The sequence below is a fragment of the Mustela lutreola genome, chromosome 4 (genome assembly GCF_030435805.1).
Source record: "Mustela lutreola isolate mMusLut2 chromosome 4, mMusLut2.pri, whole genome shotgun sequence".
NCBI classification, from domain to species: Eukaryota; Metazoa; Chordata; class Mammalia; order Carnivora; family Mustelidae; genus Mustela; species Mustela lutreola.
Genome location: NC_081293.1, coordinates 22,115,948 through 22,138,150, shown reverse-complemented (window position 1 = coordinate 22,138,150; position 22,203 = coordinate 22,115,948). Strand labels below are relative to the sequence as shown.

Here is a 22,203-nt window from a genome sequence, read left to right as displayed (position 1 = left end):
GGTACAGGTCTGTGAATCAGCACTCACCAAAGCACATACCCTCCCCAATGTCCATAAACCCACCCCGCCTTCTCCCAACCCCCCTCCCCCCAGCAGCCCTCAGTTTGTTTTGTAAGATTAAGAGTCACTTATGGTTTGTCTCCCAACATGGATTATTTTTAAACAAAAGTGTAAAGAAGGGTTCACATGGCTTCTGTCCTGTCCCACTATTTGCTGACATGCATTCTTCCATGTGGTGGCTGTCACGGAGACGCCATTAGGGGGCTGGGACCCTGAAGGTAATCAGTGTAGGGTTATATAGCTCAGCCCACCCATTACTACAAGAAGTTGTTCTACAAGAGGTACCTATGTGCATAAATAAAATACGTAACCTTCGCATTCTTTCAATGGAGTAACAGTCTAAGAACACATGGCTATGTAAAGCTAAAGTAGAGATATCAATATTTTTTGATTACCTATCTATTAATAAATCTGTTTCCTTAATCTATTATTAATCATTTAAATAAATATCTAAGGGGGAATATTACGTCCAATGCTCTCTTGGGGTCTTTTCTACGTATTAAATGCTAGCTAACAAAAACGTGCCATCGCACTGCGCTGCAGTCCTCAGGGTCAAAGACATGATCTGCAGCATCTGCATAATGGATGGAGCTTGTGGCCAGGCAGGAGGATGGCCGGCTGTGGGGGAGGCTGTGAAGGATGGAGGCCACGTCACAGAGAAGGTCCCACCTGCGGCTCAGGACCACTGTGCCTCTCATTATGTAATTAATATGGCCCTGAAGATTTGCGAAGGAGGCAGGTAAGGGAGAGGGCAGAGGGCTGAGCTTGAATGAAGAGGGAGGGAGGGAGGGAGAGAAATAGAACTACAGAAACTCACAGTTAAAAGGCCACCCATGTAACTGTAGCTAGTAATTCTGTATTGTGTAACTGGAAAGATGCTAAGAGTAGATCTCAAGCATTCTCACCACATACACACAAAGAATTAACTGTATGAGGTGACGGATATGTGAATTATTTTGATCTTGGCAATCATTCCACCATATTTATGTATATCAAATCATCACACTGTAAACTTTAATATATACACTATATACACTTATATTTGTCAAAAAGGAAGGAATATGATTCAATTATATCTTCTATTCCTTAATCTATTTTAAATGTATGATTTACCAGTAAGTTTCCATTATAAATGTATACACAAACATTTCACCTTAATCTCCATAGTGTGTTTTACTGTATAAATAAACATTAATGTCTTTACCTACTTAAAAAAAAAAAAGTGTCACTAAATGATTTACCTTTCAATACCATCGTATTTTACAGGACACTGCAAGCTTTGCGCTGTGCCAATATCATAGCCAATGAGGTTTAACCAAAGCACAATTATTGCTAATTGAAAAAGTAAAAGTTAATGAAGAGAGTCCCAAAACCTCCCTCCAAGATAAATAAATTTTTTTTTAAAAACCCAGGCCATATTCCTTTTAAAGCTAATAATCCTACTGTTCCTGTGTGTAATAAATTCCCATATAAAAGCTTGGATTTTTAAATAGGCCACAACAGTCATTCTCCAGTTTCCTTCTTTGGTTAATTCTTAATTATTATAATTCAGTTCAAGTGTCTGCTTTTCTGGGAAGTTCCCCTTACATTCCTCCTCTACAGGTCCCTACTTCAGGTTACAGGCAGGGTAGGTAAAAACGTGGAATACATCTCCCCCATTGTAGTCAAGGCATTTGTAAGAGAGGGAATCAATAAACCCCCAAAAGTACGCTGGTTTGAGTGTATGTGTGTGTGATTGTGTGTAAGAGCAAGAGAGAGAAAAAGAGAGAGAGAAAGTGATACTTCCACACATGTGGAATGTAGACTGTTCTACACATACAAAAAAACTCTATAATGTTCATGGATGTCACTAAAAAAAAAAAAATCACAGATTCGGCGAATAATTCCAAGCAAATAGCTGAAACTTGGTCAAAGACAGGCATATAAAATTTTGCCACAGCACCATTTACAACAGGAAAAAAAAAAAAAGGTGAACACTACACTATCTTTGAAAATAGAGGATGATTACATTCTAGAAATTTCATATAATAATAACAATTTATGGCAGAAATTATAATTTTTGAAATTCATTTCATGAATAAAGGCTGAGTAGAGAATTTTAACTGAAATATATAGACATTTAAAAACTGCTTAAGTATAATGATCCCCAAATTGTACTTTCTCTCTTTTTTTTCTCTAGGACTACAAGTATATACCTACATATATATGACTATATATAATGTATACTGACATGGTGATTTCTTGCTGGAATGCTTGGTAATTTTTTATTTTTTTTCCTTTTTGTACTTTTCTGTCCCTTATGTATTTCCTACAATAGAAATAGTTTGCTGTGGTAAACAGAGAAAAAATGTTAATGAAGTAAGATCATACAATAAAGAAAATGGCAAAATAGGCATATGATCCTGAGGCATCTTCTGACACTAAACCTAAAGGAAGCTACAGGTCCCCTTTCTCTCTCTCCGTTAATACCTAATAACAATTGCCTGTGTGAAGACGTGAATTAGTCAGAATCAATAAATATTCCAGCTTACATACTATTGTGATCGAAAATTCTACCTGCTGTCCCTTCTTGATTTTGTGGTAATTAGTTTTTGGCTGGGGTGTGTGACCTCAGGCTGGATCTGGGGCCCCTTTCGTAAGTGCCTCACACACGGCAGCTGTTAGAATTCATATCACGAAGACTCTGAATTACTTAACTTCTGTATCTGCTATTAGGTTTCCAGTTTGCGGAACACCGTGAACTTTCAGTCATGCACTCAACACTCATACTTACTGACGATTTACCCCACAGACCCTGTTCTAGGTCCTAGTGATAGACCGTGGGTGGGAGCGAGACAGGAAAGTCTACCTTACGTCCTTCTGTCTCTGCATCCCAACTCACCCTGTCCTTAACACCTAACATTCAATAGGCCTTTGTTAAATGAATGAATAAATGAATTAAAATACATTAAATCAGAGCAACAAAAGAATCCACAGCACCACCTCGGAGAAACCGAGGAAGCCCAGGAGGGCAACAAGTAGAGCTCAGAAGAATATCTTTGCAGAAAGAGAAAGAAATCAACTTTGAAAGAAGAGTACAAGAAAATGTTTCAAATTATGTTTCACAGAATTCTAGATCCTTCTATTAGCCTCATTCTTTTTAGAACTACATTTTCAGTATTCTTACTGATTATAATTAAAAACCAAATGTGCATACCAAATGTGTTCTTTACCAAATACCAACATTCCACGGGAAATCAAAGTTGTTCATTTTTCCTCCAGGTTAGGCCATTTACCTGTGATACCCTCAGTCTAAAACATCTCCTGTAATCCCTGTGTAATTATTTGGAATTTCTTGTAAATATTCATTGACTCTCAAGGTAGTAACTCTGAATGGTGATTAGATATGCTTGACACTGCTCCCAAGAAGAAGGAGAATGCTTGGCTCATCCCTGAGAATCTGGGTAGGCCTCTGACAGCTTTGAAGAGAACAGAATGTAGCAGAAGGGACACTGTGCCATCTTCCAGAGTGGGCCTTAACAAACTGTCAGCTTCCATTCCTGTCTCCTGAAACACTCTCTGGAAACTCAGCATGCATGCTAAGAGGAAGCCCAAGAAACCCCACAGAGAGGTCCCAATGAAGGTCGGCCCCTGGCTGAGCTCCCAGACAACAGCCACCACCGTCGTGCGATGGGATGCATATGAGCCATCCCGAAGAGCGATTCTCCAGGCCCAGTTACATCTCACCAGTTGGGACTGCATGGCAATGCCATTGCTAGGCCATGCCCAAATCACAGATCCATAACCAAAACATGTATGTTGGGGTTTTAGGCCATAATGTTCTGGAGTAGTTAGTCACTCAGAAATGGCTAAGTGAAATATTCTACAAGACTCTTTAAAAAAAGATTTAAAGGGGCGCCTGGGTGGCTCAGTGGGTTGAAGCCTCTGCCTTCGGCTCAGGTCATGATCCCAGGGTCCTGAGACTGAGCCCCACATCGGGCTCTCTCCTTGGTGGGGAGCCTGTTCCTCCTCTCTCTCTGCCTGCCCTTCTGCCTGCTTGTGATCTCTGTCTGCCAAATGAATAAATAAAATCTTAAAAAAAAATTTTAAATATCAGACCTGTGCTGGTCCATTATACAGGAGTATACTAAAGCGAATGAACTATTCTCTGTGCTGAGAACCACTCAAGGCTCAGGCCCTTGTTAGGACTGTTTGATACGTGTGCGATCACAAGTGATGACACAATTGACTCTGGACCAGCACAGGGTTAGGGGCACTGATCCCCAAGCAGTCAAAAAAATCCATGTATAACTTATGACTCTCCAAAACTAAGCCACCAAGAGCCAACTAATGACCGGAAGCCTTACCAATAACAAAAACAGTTGATTAACACACATTTCATATGGTATATATATTAAATACTGTTTTTTTTTAAGTTATTTATTTATTTATTTATTTATTTATTTGAGAGAGACAGCGGACACATAGGCACATGCATAAGCAGGGAGAGAGGCAAAGGGATAGAGAAAGGGAGAAGCAGACCTTCTGCCGAGCAGAGAACCCTGATGTGGGGCTCAATCTCACTGGGATCACGGCCTGAGCTGAAGGCAGACGCTTAACCGAATGAGCCACCCAGGCTCCCTTTAAAAAGTGTCTTCTTACAATAAAGTAAACTAGAGAAAAAAATGTCATGAAGAAAATCATAAGAAACAGAAAATACACGTACACTACTCTATGACAAAAATTCCAAATATAAGTGGACCCATGCAGTTCGAACCCCTGTTACACAAGGGTCAGCGGTACAACATAACATATTCCTATAGGATTTCAGCGCTTATTTAAGTTTTAGGTCTTCTTATGATAACAACTCTAAAATTTTTGTATGTTGTATAAATTTCAAGAGCATTTTATTTAGTTACTGCAGGTTAAATAATTATATTAGAAATATATCGTGACATTTATGGATAATTTTTTTAATTAGAATAGACTGCGATGACATTGATCAGTTTCAGAATGTGACAGCAATTTATACTAACATCATATGATTCTTCAATGAGCCCCAATGACAACTTCAACAGTACATAAAATAGCGCTGTCCCCAATATTTCATAAAGTCACTCATAAAAAGATAGTACAATAAGCCTTTGTCATTGGTTTCACTTTTTAAGGTGATAGAATTCCCAACCCTCGATGTAATTTATGCAGTGCAATTTGGTGTTTCAGTGTTTCAGCCAAGTCACAAGGTCATTTTTACACAAAATACAAAAGTACATCCTCGAATCTCTCAGGCCCTATTAACCATGTATATGCTATAAAGAGATGAATGTAAAAAAAAAAATCAGACATGTTGATGAAAATGCAGTTGTGGCACTGTCCAATATAAATTGCTTCATCGGGCGCCTGGGTGGCTCAGTGGGTTAAACCGCTGCCTTCGGCTCAGGTCGTGATCTCGGGGTCCTGGGATCGAGTCCCGCGTCAGGCTCTCTGCTCAGCAGGGAGCCTGCTTCCCTCTCTCTCTCTCTGCCTGCCTCTCCATCTACTTGTGATCTCTCTCTGTCAAATAAATAAATAAAATCTTAAAATAAATAAATAAATAAATAAATAAATTGCTTCGTCACATGGAAGGAGGTGTGTCCACAACAGACAACAAGTGTATTAATCCTTGACCATGACCACTGCAGTCTGCAGTCTAAGGAAACAGATCATGTTAAAAAACACAATCAGACAGTATTTGACAACAGAGTACAGAGAGGGAGCTGAGAAAGTGAATTCCACATAGGGGATAAATCTGCCCGAGGGCAGGTTATATGGGATCATGAGAATCCAACTGTAAATGAAACTGGTTATGGTACACCTGTCTCCATCTTGCATATTTAGGTAAGTTGTGAACAGGCAAGTAGGTATCTGGGAATATTTGTTATTTGATTATTCTGTTTATACAACAGAAACTTGAGCATCTGGATCAGTTTTAGTTTTTCATTTTCTTTTCTTTCTTTCTTTCTTTTTTTTTTTTTTAGAGAAAGATAGAGAGAGCAAGCTTGATTGGGGGAGGCGAGCAGAGGAAGAAAGAGCATCTTAAGCAGACTCCACACCCAGCATGGAGCCCAGTGGGGCTCAAGCTCATGAACCTGAGATCATGACCTGATCTGAAATCAAGAGTCAGACACTTAGCCAAATGAACACCCAGGCGCCCTTGGATCAGATTTTTAAACATGCAATCCAGTATGGCAGAAATGTAATTACATCTGTAGAGATACTGAGAAAACAATAGGAAAATCTGTAGAACATCATGGCCCTTGCAAAAGCTATTCCCCTAGTATGTTCATGTAGCCTCTGTATCTCGCATGGGCTAACATCACTTTCTAATATGTCGTCTTCTAGCAAAACTCTGTTGGATAATGCACTGTATACTATTCACTAAATCACATACATTTAGGCAGTGAGTTCCAACTTTCATTTTTCAATGGAGTTCTTCAGCTCTTCTGAGGGAGGCAAGGTACAAGCATGAATATTTCAAGTGAGACAAGAAATCACTAATATTTTGTTTGTTTCTCTCAAACATAGAATATGGGTGCCATAAGATTCTCGTGAATCTTCTGAAGTTTTTAGTAAGTAGAACACGCGAAGTTTGACAATGCAGAGCATAACGTTTTTGAGCTTACAAACTATGGATGAGAAGCTAGAGGGAAATGGAAACGTAAAGTTTGTGGTCAGCATGCAGAGAAACATAAAATTTCCCGTTTTCACGTGTTGAGTCACTGAGAAAGTCACCAAAATACGCACAGTTTAAAAATGATTGAAAATATTACCACCTCAAAATACACAGTATGGTATTTTGCAAAACACAAAAAACTTTTAAGCTCACTGAGGAACCTATTTTTTTTTTAATTCCTTTAAGTTGGATTTTATTTATTGGAGATGTAAATAACTATTAAATGACAGCAGTGATTCAAGGCATTCAGTGGATTCAACTAGGAAGAAGACAGGAGGAAAACTCACATTTCGAGATTGACTTTGCACTGTTGAAAAATTCGTACAATGTGTTAACTCCTTACCTGTGTAGGCTAGTGTATTCTCACTTCTGGAAAACTGCACTAGTGTCCACAACCACAGCATCAAGCATATTTCCAAAAGCAGTAATAACCGTACATAACATCTGTTTTCAAATTTTTGCTCATCAAAATAACCTTGATGTTTGAAGTGGCAGATTTTATAAGCGCATGTAAATCTGAACTTCTAAATTAGTTCAATGAAATATTATTTCAATTTTTTGATAGGACGGTGCGAGATCTCCCCAAAAGTTTCATTTATAGGGGTGCCTGGGTGGCTCAGTGGGTTAAAGCCTCTGCCTTCGGCTCAGGTCATGATCTCAGGGTCCTGGGATCGAGCCCCAAATTGGGCTCTCTGCTCGGCAGGGAGCCTGCTTCCTCCTCTCTCTCTGCTTGCCTCTCTGCCTACTTGTGATCTCTGTCTGTCAAATAAATAAATAAAATCTTAAAAAAAAAAAAAAGTTTCGTTTATTAAATGGGTTCCCAGCTAAATAAGTTTGAAAATCCACCAAGCCAGAAACATTTCAAACAGCATCTCTGCAGGACAGAATATAAAAGAAAACTCCAGCCTTACTTGGTCATGCTCCACTGATCTGAGGCGTAGTTACCTGCTCACAAGGCAGACTGTCCCCGCCCCCCGCCCGGCGCCCCGCCCCCCAGCTTTCTTTGAATGACGCTTGAAAAAGAAAATGCCATTCAGTTACACATGCTGCGTTGGTGAACATTCACTACTCGGCTCATCTTTCCGGCCGATATGTTTATCCACAGCTCTGGGATGTCAAGGATCGTGGCATCACGTCCTATCTGGCTCCTGCCTTACCACCAAGCACAAAGCTTGGAAAAGCAGCCCAGCCTGGAGAGTTCAGTAGGAACAGATGGAATAATTAAGTTAACCTCAGGACTGCAGTCATTTAGGGAGGGCTCAGATCCCAGAGGAAGTCAGACATCCCTTCCCTTCTCTAAGGCAGAGCTCAAAGCTCTGGGGGACCCCAGTGGGCCACAGCAGCTTCTATTGGCAGAACTGTCTTGCATCTTTGTTTTCCTGCTGTTTGCAACGCATCTTGCGGATAATGTTTTAGCTTTTCTCACATCAGAGCTTTCAAATCAGATACTCCCACCAGAGAGAGACCAACAATGATTTTTCACACTCCCCACCCAAAAAATGCATAGGTTAACTGAACCCTATGGAAGCGAGCCTTGTTTTTCTGCGATACACACTCAGAGCTGCCCAGAATGACAAGGTTCCACCCCTGCACACTAGGCTGGGCGCAGGGAAAGGAGCAGGAGAGAAGACAATGGTTCTGCTCTGATCACCGAGTAGTCCAGTCGGGCACTCCACAAACAGCAGCTCCTGTACACTCCACTCCACCTTCTCGGTCCAAGACAAAACAAAGCCCGCATTTCGGGGTTGATTTTAGTGCTATGCTCCCTGTCACAGATTTTTGTCCCCGGGGGGACAAACTTTCACTTCTTATTTCTCAAACTCTTTTTCACTCCTTATTCAAATGCCGTCTCCTCGAGAGGAGCGTGCTCGTTGGAAGTCTGAGAGGGAATAAGAGATCAAACTCACCAAAAGCAGATAACAAAAAACAAGACTGACCCCCCCAAAAGAGGGAGGCACGTTCTTGTGTTTTTGTTTTTGTTTTTGTTTTCCTGAAGTATGTATGTTTTATTGGTTTTGCACCACACCCAGTGCTCCATGCAATCCCTGCCCTAATACCCACCACCTGGTTCCCCCAACCTCCCACCCCCCCACACCCCTTCAAAACCCTCAGATTGTTTTTCAGAGTCCATAGTCTCTCACGATTCTTAATAGAAATCCATGTAAGCCTCCGACAATTGCTCCCTTTCTCTCCTGCAAACCCCGTATCCTTGCTTCTGCCCTGCAAGCCACCTAATGATTGCTCCTTTAGATGCAATGTGAACTCCCATCTGATCTTTATGGATGCAAGGGTTATCTTGTGGCTAGCCATGACCTCCTAGAGATTTCCACTTTTATGCAGATCTTGACAAGTTTCCACCCCTTAGAAGCCTGGTTCATGGACGTGTTTAAAGATTTATCAGAGAGTCTAATGGAACACAGGAGAGAACACAACAGAATGTTCCCTCTTTTCCGCAAATAGCTCCCCCTAAGGCAAAAGTCACTGTCTGCACGAGGGGTTCTCTCTCCCCAGTCTCCTTCACTATATGACACAGAGAACCAGTTAATTTACTATACTTGGAGTATTGCAGGTCAGAAGACATGGATTGAAAAGGTGAACCTGTTCAAACACAGATTTCACTATTTTATCTTTATGATGAATAGTGGGATACGGAGAAGCTCATGTCTCAAAGGGAAACAAAAATCACAAAATATGTTTACTGCTTCATCTGCTTTCTCAGCAATATTTAACATCAGAGATTGTCTGAGGGCCACACAAGCACCTCGTGGATCTGGGCAGGCAACAGAGAAGGCGGGTATCACTGCAGTGGGTTAGGACTTCATGGATTCCTACAGTAACTTGCCTCCAATTGAAATGGGGAGATTTGCTTGGCTTCAGTTGTGCACCTGCCTTCCATACTCCACGCCATTGTTTAGCTTTAGAGAATAACCTTCAGTCTACGGCCACACCACCCTGAACGCGCCCGATCTCGTCTGATCTCGGAAGCTAAGCAGGGTCGGGCCTGGTTAGTACTTGGATGGGAGAATAACCTTCAGTATCGACTGGGTTTCATTTCTCACACTCGCTTGCCGACTTTTTGGCTAGACACTTGCAGCAGACCAGTGGCGGCTGATGGAACAGCAGTGTAGTATTACGATTAGAAGCTAACATCTTGACGCTGGACAGGTTTGGGGGGGAAAGAAAATCCCAGCAGGGACACTGACAGCTCATAGGATTATTGGGAGAAATGATGGAGATGATGACGGTATCAAACATACTAAATATTTAATAACAATAAATACAATAATGGCTAGTATTTGTTTAGCTCTTACTGTCCTAAGCACTTTCCATATATTGACTTGTTTTCACAATAACTCTGTGAGAGAGTATCATTCTCCTCATTATACATGTGATGACTAAGACATGAAGAAGTTAAGCACTTTGCATGGAGAGATTAAGTGACTTGCCTACGGTCAACATTTAATGGTGGAAGAATCAAGATTTGAGCCTAGACAACCTAGTTCCAAAATCCACGTACTCTACCACTATTTTATACATGAAAACTGTTAACAGGAGGACTGTTAGCTCATCCATGACCCTTTCTCCTCCTTCCCTGTCTTAATAATTGTACTTCTCCAAAGATACTGTGACTCATCATGTTCATGTTTTTACTTAGAACATTTCATAACATCTACTCCTCATTCCTCTCCCTCTCTCTCTCTCCATTTCCCTAACCAACTCCTATAAAATAGTAAGGGCGCAGGTCAAGTTCCCACCCCCACTAAGGAGACTGCACCTGCCTGTTCCTACTGAGTTGTTTAGTCTTCTTCTAGAACCCCTTAATACTTGTTCATGTCTCTGTCATTATCTGTCGATGTGTCCAATGCTGTCTCTCTACTGGGCTCCCAAAGAGCAGGGAAAAAGCACTGATGTCCGCATCCCAAGGGCTTGCACAGTACCTGGTACAAAGGAGGTAGCTCATTAACGTTGAACTAATGAACAAAAAGGAAGTCTAGGTCCTGCCCCTGAGCACTTGGTAGGTAGGTTCCCTTCACAACATGAAACTGCATCTGCCTCAAGTAGGTTTGGAGGAGGGCAAGGAATTGAACGTGTAAGAAAAGTTGCATAACTAACATGGCATTTAACCCAGAGCCCAGGCTTCATTGAAATTCAGTAAGAAGGCTTAGAGAAGGCAAAGTCAATGGCATGAAACTAGCCAGGAGCTCCACAGAGCACTGTGATAGAACCTGCCACCAAGAGGAAGGTAATTCTTCCCGAGATAACTGTGAATCCCAAGTAGCCAGCAGGAGACTAACTCTAACGTTGAAGGGGCTAATAAGAGGCTCTTACCTATATTTCCTTTCATTGCTAGCCCCCCCTCCTGCACCAGCACTGCGAGGCTAGCAGTGAAAGGAAGCCCATCAAAAATGGGCTGTCTGCGTATTAATACGTGGTAATTAAGCCTAGATGGAACCTCAAGAGCTCTTTAGGATTATTTATTAGAAGGCACAACCATCTCAGCTCGTAGGCTCCCTCTGGCTGGTGGCTAGAAGACAGAATTAAATAAAACAGGGAATCTGCAATGACACTGTCAATGGCCTCCAGGCCTCCCACTGCCAACCCACCTGACCTTTTGCTACAAGGATGTAGGTCCAGGACGCCGAAAATTTTGTTTCTGACCAGTTTATCAGGACGAAAAGGTCTAGAAAGCGTCTAACCCATGTAACTCTTGACTCCTGCTCCTGCCAATTCAGAACCTCTAGATTCCCACAAAGAAGGCCCACTTGGCTATTTCCCATAGTCCTTTGGGGGGGATTACTTACATGTTCTCATTAAAAGAAGGAAGGAAGGGAGGGAGGGGGAGGAGGGAGGAAAAGCATAAAGAAGAAACAGGAGATTGAGTGAAGGAAAAAGGAAACATTCCCATCAAGTGGCATCCACTCTTGTCTGCTCTTTCTCTGGCTTTTGCTTAGTGCTCCAGGACACTGGCCCTCGTTCATTTCAGAGGATACGTCACACCTGTTAAATGCTTCAAAGTGGCAAAGTTTGGAAAGCTTTTCTCTGGCAAACTGCCAGGCTAGGGAATGTCAAAATGCTTCTTTCTGTCTTAGGGTCACATTCAAAAGGGAGTTGAAGTCCACCACACCTGCTTTCTGATACCTTACAGCACTGACGCTTCAAGTGGGAGGCCTGGACCAGCCACACCTGCACAATCTAGAAACTTGTTAGAAATACAAATGATCTAGCCCCAGGCCGATGCCAACAACAACAACAACACAACACTCGGGTTGGAGCCCTGCAGTCTGTGTCTTACAGAATTTCTGTAGGAAATCCTCCCTCTAGGATGCAGACATGAATTCCCAGGGGAAGAAATAACCAGTGTGGTCAGAATCATCCTTCCCCTACAAACACTGAAGCAATAAATTGTTGGATTAAAATGCCATGTGTAAGATTAGGATGGGTTCTTTCCAGGAAGCTCCTCAGATTCTCATACACACCAACTAATTTTCTAGGGCTGCCGTACCCTTTCATGATGAGACTATCCTAGATACATCTGTATCACAGGTAGAGATGGATTAGGCTTAAGAAAAAATACTTTCATTCAATTCATTCTACAAATACTTACTGAGCATCTAATATGTGCAAGGTACTATCCCTTGGGATATATTAGTCAATAAAGCCAACACCTCTGCTGAGGTGGATGGACAGACAATATAAATGACCCTTAATCTGAAATACATTAGATGGTACGTCAAAAAGTGACCAGTGTTGCTGTCATCACACACACACACGTATACACCCACACACACATACACACAAGGGGGTTAGAAGTTATAAGCGGCTTAGACATTATAAGTTTAACTACAATCAGGTTTCATTGAGAAAGTGGTGTTTAAGCAGGATTTGAAAAAAGGTGAGGGAGTTAGGCATGCCAGTAATGGGGATAAAACATTGTCAGTCTAACCCTCATTGTCAGCCAGTGCAAACCCTCAGAGGCAGAAGCACCTAGACATGAACAAGGACAGTTTTCCTGGAATCATAATATGGAGAACTGGCATCTATATTTGAAAATGCTATATATACTTTGAAATAATTTTAAAATAAGAACTATAGTAATACAGTCTCTGGTCTCTGGCCTCCGAATGAACTATGGTCTTCAACAATGAGAACAGATATTTGGCATGGGATCTTCCCTATTATCGCCTTACAAACATGCGTGAGTTCAAGTTTCATTCTTATCAGTTCTGACTGTGGGTGACAAGTTTATAAAGTTCTCAAAGACATAACTTTGGACTAGAAAACATCTAAGTCAAAATGGAACATTACCAGTTGATGACAAAATAGAGAAACACAACTGGCTAAGAAGGTCCAAGAATGTGTTTTTTGTTTGTTTGTTTGTTTGTTTGAGAGGGACGGAGAAAGGGAGAGCAGGGGTATAGAGGGAAAGAGAGAGAGAGAATCTTGGTCAGGGCCCATGCCCAGAGCTGAGGTCGATTCAGGGCTTGATCTCCCAACCCTGAGCCAAAATCAGACAACAGACTGAGCCACCCAAAATTTAGAGGACTATACACTAGCAGATATTTGGATTTTCTATAAATCTGTAAAAAGTAAGCAGTGTGAAAGGCTAAACCAACAGGAAAGAACAGAATTCAGAAATAGGCTCATAGTGATAGAAATGTGTGATTTATACCCACAGTACACTGTAGAATAGTGGGGAAAAGATGGTCTCTTCCGTAAATGATGCTGGGTCAACTGAATACATTCGTATGGAAGTAAATAAATAAATCCTGACCCTTAATGTGAATCATGCACAGAAATCAATTCTAGGTGGACTGTAGATCTAAATGTGAAAGGCAAAGCAATAAAATTTCCAGAAGATAATATAAGAGAATGGCTGTCTGACCTTGGGGTAGACAAGAGATTTCTCAAACAGGACACATAAAAGGGCGCCTGGGTGGCTCAGTGGGTTAAAGCCTCTACCTTCGGCTCAGGTCATGATCTCAGGGTCCTGGGATTGACTCCCACATGGGGCCCCCTGCTCAGCAGGGAGCCTGCTTCCTCCTCTCTTTTTCTCTCTGCCTGCCTGCTTGTGATCTCTGTCAAATAAATACATTTAAAAAAAAAAAAAAAAAAACCCAGGACACATAAAGCACTCACCAGAAAGGCAAGGAATGGTAAACTATTTTAAAATGAGAAACTTCTACTTATCCAAAGAAACCATGAACAGTGTAAAAAGGGAAGGAAGGCGTCAAGTGCGAAAAGACAGCTGCAATATATGTAATTGATAAGGGACTTATATCTAGAATATATAAAGAATCCCTCAGTCAAAAGGAAAGATTGGCTAACAAAAAAAAAGAGGGTATGAACAAGAAGTTCACAAAAGAGGAGAAATAGGTAGCTAAGAATCATTTTAAAACTTCTTAACTTCATTATTCTTCAGGGAAATGCAAGTAAGAGCTGTCACGATACACCTGAACATACCCACAAGAACAGTGAAGATCAGAAAGACTTGAAAAATGTAGTGTTGGTGAAATGTAGTTCCAGTGACACCACCAGGAGGGGTATGATTATTGGTTTAACTACTTTGGAAAACTCTTTGGCAGTGTTTATTAAAAGTGAACAGTGCGGGGGCCTGGGCGGCTCAGTCGGTTAAGCGTCCAACTCTAAGTTTGGGCTCAAGCCATGATTTCATGGGTCAAGATATCAAGTCCCGGGCAGGTCTCTTCACTCAGCAGGGAGTCGGCTTCAAATTCTCTCCCTTTACCCCTCTCCCCATTCACACGCTCTCCCGCTCTCTTTCACACTCTCTCTTTAAAATATAAATTAATACATCTTTTAAAAAATAAAAATAAGGGGCACCTGGGTGGCTCAGTGGGTTAAGCCTCTACCTTCGGCTCAGGTCATGATCCCAGGGGCCTGGGATCGAGTCCCGCATAGGGCTCTCTGCTCAGCAGGGAGCCTGCTTCTCCTCATCTCTCTCTCTGTCTGTCTCTCTGCCTATTTGTGATCTCTCTCTCTGTCAAATAAATAAATAAAATCTTTTAAAAAAATAAATAAAAAAAAATAAAAATAAAAGTGAACAGTGCTTACTCCATAACCTAGAAATCCCATGGCTCAACATATCCAACAAAAATTCATATAATGGGATGCTAAAAGACAGATGTGAGAATGTTCACTTCAGCATTATTTACAGTGCACAAAAACAAGAAACGATTCACATGTCCACAAGCAGCAAAACCGATAAACTGATGGTTGAATATTTATACAACAGAATACTGCAATCGGTAAAATGAGCAAATCAGCCCCACATGAAACAAACAGCAATAAATCTTAGAGTCACAATTCTGTTCAAAAGAAACCAGACATGGCATAATATGGAGCGTCTAATTCAATTTACAGAAAGAAAAAGAAAGGCAAAATCTGAACAACCTTCGGAGTCGAAAGTTGGGAGAGGAGTTAGCTTTGACAATCGAGGTCAGAACGGACCTGGGCTTCTGGCAAGCTGGGAATGCTCTGTCTGTTCACAAGGGTGGTAGTTTTACAGGCACATTCTGTTTGTGAGAATTCACTGAGCAGTGAGTTTATGATTTGTACATTTTCATGTGTATGTGTCCTATTTTAATAAGAAAATAGATTGTCAAAACCAGAAGAAAAAATAAATATAGACTTAGGAAAAAGCAGTTTGGTGGAAAGAACACCAAACCAAAAAAACAAACAAACAAAAAACCCCACAAAACTGGGATTTCTGAGTTTTAGCCCCAGCTCTGTTATTTAAGAGCTTCATAAATTTGGGTAACTCACTTCACCAATCCAAACTTTGGTTTCCTCAACTGTGAGGGCAATCCCTGCCCAACTCACAGTGTAGCTGAAAATACTAAATGAGATAACTGTGAACTGTTTTGTAGACTCTTCAGCATCACATAAACATACAATGCAGACTAGTGGGTAAATTGTAGATTTAGAATATAGAGCTAGATTATAAACTGTAAATAAACTGTAAAAATCAGGATTGTCATTATAACTACTAGTTTCAGCTTATTATTGTTGTTGTTAACATTTGAATGTCTTGCAATCCTTGGCTCAATCCTTGACAGCAACAACAGAGTGAAGGTAAGAAGTAGCTGCTGTTCTTTCAATGGATCATATAGTCTCAGGCTCACCACAGCCTCCACATTCATTTTTATGGCAAAGCTGGTTATAATAGGAAGAGGAGTCTATGAACCACAAAACACAGTATTATAAAAATTGCATTTTAACTTGTCTAAATCAGAAAAGGCAATTGGTTTGCAGAATTCCAGACTGACTTCGGGTTCAGTCAGGGTCTGCTGACTGGGAGCTCATTCTCTCTGCCAATCCCTTTTCCTGTGCTACATATTTCAGTCTCTGCAGGCTCCTTCTAGAAGTCATCCCTTTTAAAGCCCTAACAACCCAAGTGGGGAAAATGCCATTCAATCAAAATGTATCACTGGAATTTCCCAAATGCCAAATGTAAGTACAGAGGGGCTGTGCTTTCTGTCCCAACAACAGGCATCTGTCAGCCGTGCACTGCATGCGGTATGCTGTGCCAAGCCCACTGGGGTGTGACTCTGCCCTTTTGAAGCTTATGATCTACTTAGGGAGACAGCTTCAACACAGGAATCTGTTGGACCAACAAGGACAGTAAATGCCAGAACAAGAGGTACAAAAAGGGTGAGTGCTCTAGGGTTCCAAGAAGGAGCAATCACTGGAAACTACAGAAAATCCGAGAAGGCTTTTCAGAAGTAATGCAGTCATTGAAGATACAGATCCAAAATCCAATAAGCCAAGGCCATACTGTTCCCTCGTCCTAGGGAGAGTCGCCCCATGTCCCCTATGGCGATGACCACTGAGCTCAAGTCAATTTGGGATGGGCTTTTATCTCAAATTATCCAAGTCACTCTGCCCAGAAAGAAGGACTAAAAGGAGCCATGAATAGGACAAATGCCTTTACCTTTTATGCTAATAAATGTGTAGCCTCTAATCTCTGGATTTCACTAATGGGCTTAAAAAAAAAAAAAAAAAAGCTCTTTTGGTTAGAATTTCATGTAGCAAATGGACAGCAGGATGGAATTAGAATAACCCCGAAGTGACTTGGCCTATAAAATTTGTTCAAAACCCACTCCCTGATGCATTGCCAGGATTCGCTGTCCTCCACAATGCTTGGGGGCGGGGTGGGGGCGGGGGAGAAAGGAGGATGGAGGGGGAGAATGTATTATGTCCGTATGTCTGAGACCTTTCACTTTCGTTCCTATAGATGCTGGCTTATTGAAGACCCCAAACCATTCTTCAGTGAGGAAGTCTGTTTAGGTTTTGCGTTCCTACATCTTTTTTGTGACTAACGCCATCAACGAACACTGATGCAATCAAGGGGCCTCAGAGGCACTGTAAGGGAAGTCTTTCCAGGGCTCATTTTTGTACCTAAGCCCTCAGATGGTGCAGAAAACAAATACACTAAATCTATGGGTCATAGGTCTCGTCCGTACACATTTAGAGACAAACCTCTCTAATGGATTTTGGAAGCGATGCAAAATGTCATACTTTTGATTGGATTTGGAGAAAGTAAATTTAAGAAATTTTGAACAACAGAGGGCAGTAATCTCTAAACTTCCCAGGCAAAAGACTTTGTTGTTGTTGTTGCTGTTGTTCCCAGAGGGAACTAAGTTCTCAACAAAACCTACTTTATCCCTCCCCACTGCAGCCTCTCTGCATATGTACAATAGAACGTTCATTTGGGTAACTGAGATTTTTCTCTCTCCATTAGAATTTAAAAAGGGAAGAACACCCTGATATTTACTGAGTGTCTACTACGTGCCCATTGTCTTACATACAAAATCTCAATGAATGTTCATAATTAAAGAAAAGTAGATGGGTACAGACTCAGAGAAGCTACCAGAATACCAGTCTAGTTTAAGCTGAGGGCTGGTTTGTGCATGTTTGTGTACGTGAGTGTGTAATTCAACCTGTCAGAACAACAGAGCAGTGGGTCAGACGTCAGGGTGCCCAAACCCACCTGGTAAACATGCAGGTTCCTAAGCCCCACCCTCAACATTCTGATTCAGGGCGTGGGGAGAAAGGAGCACAACCACCCCAAGTAGTCCCCCTCAAGTTGAGCAGACCACACTTGAGACACTTTTCATAAAAGCAAGAGCCTAATAAGGAAGAGCCTGGCCTCCAAGATCGGAAGTCTGAGTTTGAACCCTGATATGGCGCAGACTCAGAGAGGTCAGGTGGTCCCTGTATCCAAGTTCACGGTGAAGTGTTCAGGAAATGGAACACAGTAGTAACCACCTCTAGGGGTATTGTGAGGGTTTTGTCAGGTGATGTATGTAAATCCGGGAATCTGGAACATGGCATACCTGTAGCCACCATTTCCTGAGCTCCTGCACTAGCTATAGGCCAGGAAGCTCGTCATTCTGAGTCACAGCCACATCCAGGTCTCTAGGTGAGGACACCTTACCATACTCTTTCATCCACACACAAAGGTTTCCAAGAAATGCTGGCTTTCCTGCCACTGAGGGAGCTAATCCAAGGCCCTTCCTGTAAGACTAACAAGTTTCCCATCATTTTCTGTCATTCTCTGTCCCCAAACTACCTTCCTGGGGCTTCAATGGGCTGCATTCATTTTAGCATTTCAGAATACAGGCAGTATCTACCTTTTCCTCCCCCACCCTGAGGCAAATCTAACTCTAGGAGACGTGTCAGGGGGACTAGGGGTACAAAAGACACAAAACACAGCTGGGACATGAGAATTTTCACAGTCTCAGAAAACCAGGAACATAGAAATTTAAACTAACAAGTCAGGATACTGTACGATTATATATATCAAGGCAAACTGGAGACCAGAAGGTCTAGTGAAGCTTAAAACATGAAGAAACCAATCTGTTCTAAAACGAGGAGAAAGACCTCAAGGTAGCCATGGAACCTGAGTTAGGCCACAGTGGACAGAAGGGGTTTGTTGTTTGGAAAGTTCCACGTTTTTACAAATGCGAAGAAAATATTATAATACTTCTCAAAGCTTTCAAAAGTGCTGTCAGAGGATGAGATATCAGTGTTATTTGGAGGTTTGCTAGGAATATAGAATTCCACATCAACCTCAGATTTCTCAAATGAGAATTTGCATTTTCACAAGATTGGCAAGGGATCTCTGTGCATTAAGTTTTGAGAGGCTGGGAATAATACGCACCCAGGCACCCATCACACAGATTCGACAGTTGCCCACAGCCTGCCCTGTTCTATGTGTACCTCAGCCTGTTTTCTCACTGTCCTCTTGGATTACTTTAAAGGAAACCCAGTATGCCCTATCACTTCATTGGTAATCGTTTCACAGGGTACATTTTTTAAAAGGCATGGTCTTTTAAAAAGAATAACTGTAAGACATTTATAACTGTAAGACATTTGCCACATCTAAAAATATAATAATTCCTGAATATCATTAAGTATTCTGGAAGCATCTGAATAGATTAGGAAGAGAAAGGATCTTCTATTTTGGAAGATTCTGCAGAGATTTACCTAGGGTGCTCGAAGCTGAGTTGTCTTCTTGGTACCGGAGAGCTGGGAAGCTGAAGAAAACCCACAAAATTACCTGATACAAAGCAGAGTATACCACCACTAACATGAGTTGTGGCAAATGACTTTTTCCAGGGGTTGTATAACGGGTCACAAAGCCAGAATCTAAAAAGTGAGGAGGGGTACATTGCTATAAATGGCTTGCCAAGGGAATAAAAGACTGAAAATGTTTAAAAGAAACAACCACAGCAAAAAACTAAACAAACAAACAAACAAAAACCAAAAACTAAAACTAAGCTTATAATAACCTGGCTGAAAATTCTCTGTCGAGTACAGAGCCTGATGTAGGGCTCGATCCCAGAACCCCAGGATCATGACCTAGAACGAAATCAAGAGTTAGCCCCTTAGCCAACAGAGCCACTCAGGTGCCTCCAAAATAGTTAATTTCTGTGTGCCGAGGGATACTCCCAGGGGAATCTCAAAACTGTGGCACATTTCAGGAAGGTAAATTCAAGTCAGAGGAAGATTATTTCCTGGAGTACCCTAGATGTAGAGTAAGGAGCTAGAACTTAGTTCCACAGGCAGTAGGAAGCCAGGGGAGTCTTTGATGGGATAAAAAGAGCCCTTCAGAAAGGTGCGTCGGACAACAGCAGTAAGAGAGAAGGTGAGCCTAAAGCAGGAGGGATTGCTGAAATAATCCTGGCCTGAAGAGATAAGCCCTGGAAGGACTGAGGGTCAACTGAATGCCAGCCTTGAGAGTGACATCAGCTCTCTTCAGACAGCCCAACAGCCCCCCTCTCTCCCACCCAGGACCCTGCGGTTGGCAACCTAAAAATCCACCATCTGCGGCAGGAATGTGACCACCCACATTAAAAGGAAATCTCAAGCATCATGGTAAAGAATAAATGACTCCAAATCTCCAGAGACGTTCAAATGAGTTTGAGAGAAGCTTCATTTACACAATGAAATGTTTCTGAGACATTTAATGAGATGGAGAAGAATGTCATTCAATGAAATTTCTTTCACAGTATTTATTTCTTCAGATGACCCCAGCAATGGATTTCTCTGGAAGAGCAACGGATTTGTTTGAAGGGAGTGCCCTGATGAAAGCTTGAAGCAGAGGCCACCTCTAAAATATTTCTTTTGTTCCAGGTGGGAAGAGAGACATAGAGAAAGAGAAGGGAAGCGTCGGGCAGGGGAGAAAAGGGAAGCACAGGGAAAAGAGAGAAAAGAGAAGACCAAGCGTGATGGTAAGAGGGAGTGTCTAGCGTGATGTGATACCTTCCCAGAACTCTTCACATCCGCAGGAAAGTTCCCAAACACACAAGACCAATGATGTGGGTGAACTTGTACATTTCTGGGGAGAAACCAATTACAGGACTGAGTGTCAGCAAGCCGGAAATCTAGCTTACGTGTGCAATTAAAATTGTGTAAGTCATATGCGACAGCACGTCTTCAAGGAATCTCTAATGAGTCCTTTCACAATAGGAGTAACTCATGCCCCAGTTCGTCTGGTTGGCAATTAAGGTGTGTGACTATCGGGTTCTCTTCTACCTGGGTGGTCCTAGAACTCCTCTCTGAAGGCATGGCAAGCAAGAGAAAGCCTGGTTACATGATTTGTGAAATATTTACTATTTAAAATAGCGCTGGGGGGAGTGAAGGGGAGCAAACGTGGAAGCCATCCAGGACCTAGCTGAGTGATGTGCCTGCTCTCACCTGGATAACGATGTTGTCAGGGCCCAACCGAGAAACAAACAGGGTGATGGCATCTCTCTATTCCTCACTAATGTCCCCACCCGAGCATCCATTTTCTCATTTACGATCTCCTTGACACTGACTCTATTTACATGGCATCGGGATTAATCAGCCCCGAGTTTTTTAGCTGCGGGAATCAGGCAATCCGTGTAACTCAGCATGGCAGCGTGACATTATCACCAGCTAAGCAATATTCGTTCTGTATGATCACCGTCTCCAGGGAACCTGCTGTGTGATAGGACTTCAGGGGCTGAAGTCATAAACCATTACGCTCATCCCCGAGCAGGTGTATGACACCTTCCTCAAGGACAGCCACGAAAGCCACACAGTGGATCCTACCTGATTTATTAGCAGGATCGGCAAGGGCACTGCAGAAGTCTCAATCAGCCAATGCCGCAGGGAAATGTTCCCATCCTCCACTCGTCCGGCAGGTCCTTACACACGGATTTACCCGAGACCCAAACACAACCTATCAGCTCCATGGCAAATGGATTTCTGTCAAGGTACGGAAACCCCTGCATCACGATTATTTGTGGGCCTGTCCGTCACCCCTCCGTGAGAACATGAACACTCAACAGAACGAGAATGGAGATTTCTTCATCTGTCTCCTCAATTTTCCCCCCGGTGTCTCGTACTTCATAACTTCTTAAACTATGTTTGGTGAGGGAATAAAAGAATGAATAAATGAGTTTTGGTGAAGGAGATAAGTTTATTTTACCAAAGAAAAAGTAAAGTTGGGGTAGAATTTAAAAAAAAAAAATTATTCCTCACAAACCGAACTGATGGGCCAGTTTTGATGGGGAGGAAGGTGTTTTTCTGGATCAGCTGACTCACGCCGGATGGATTATGGGCCTCTATATCTTTACCTGGAAAAAACTATTCAGTTCAAAAGGAATTTCAAGGTTTAGGCTAACACATATTAGGTGGTAGTATTAATAGTTTCTCATCTGACAATCCTTAATGTTGAATTTCCCATCTTTTCCTCATGTGGAACAGCGGGCAGGGAATAGAAAAAAAGGTCCATATTTCAGGCAGGCTCCTACCTACACTACTTCTGATCTCTGTGATTTTGGCAATGTGTCATTTACCTTGGAGTCTCAGTTTTCTTTTCTGTCTAGACCAAATGTGATGGTAGTGCCTACTAGACTAAGTGAATGCTATACTGAGAGTAAGAGTTCTAACATATTGCCTGG

General features: G+C 41.9%; 1 protein-coding gene and 1 pseudogene across 5 annotated transcripts in view; one reads left to right on the top strand and one right to left on the bottom strand.

Annotated features, from left to right (window-relative positions):
* The window catches only part of SORCS1 (sortilin related VPS10 domain containing receptor 1), a 512,629-nt gene that overhangs the window by 361,078 nt on the left and 129,348 nt on the right, over positions 1-22,203 (bottom strand). The window lies entirely within an intron of this gene.
* Positions 1,336-1,467, top strand: LOC131830902 (U4 spliceosomal RNA; annotated as a pseudogene).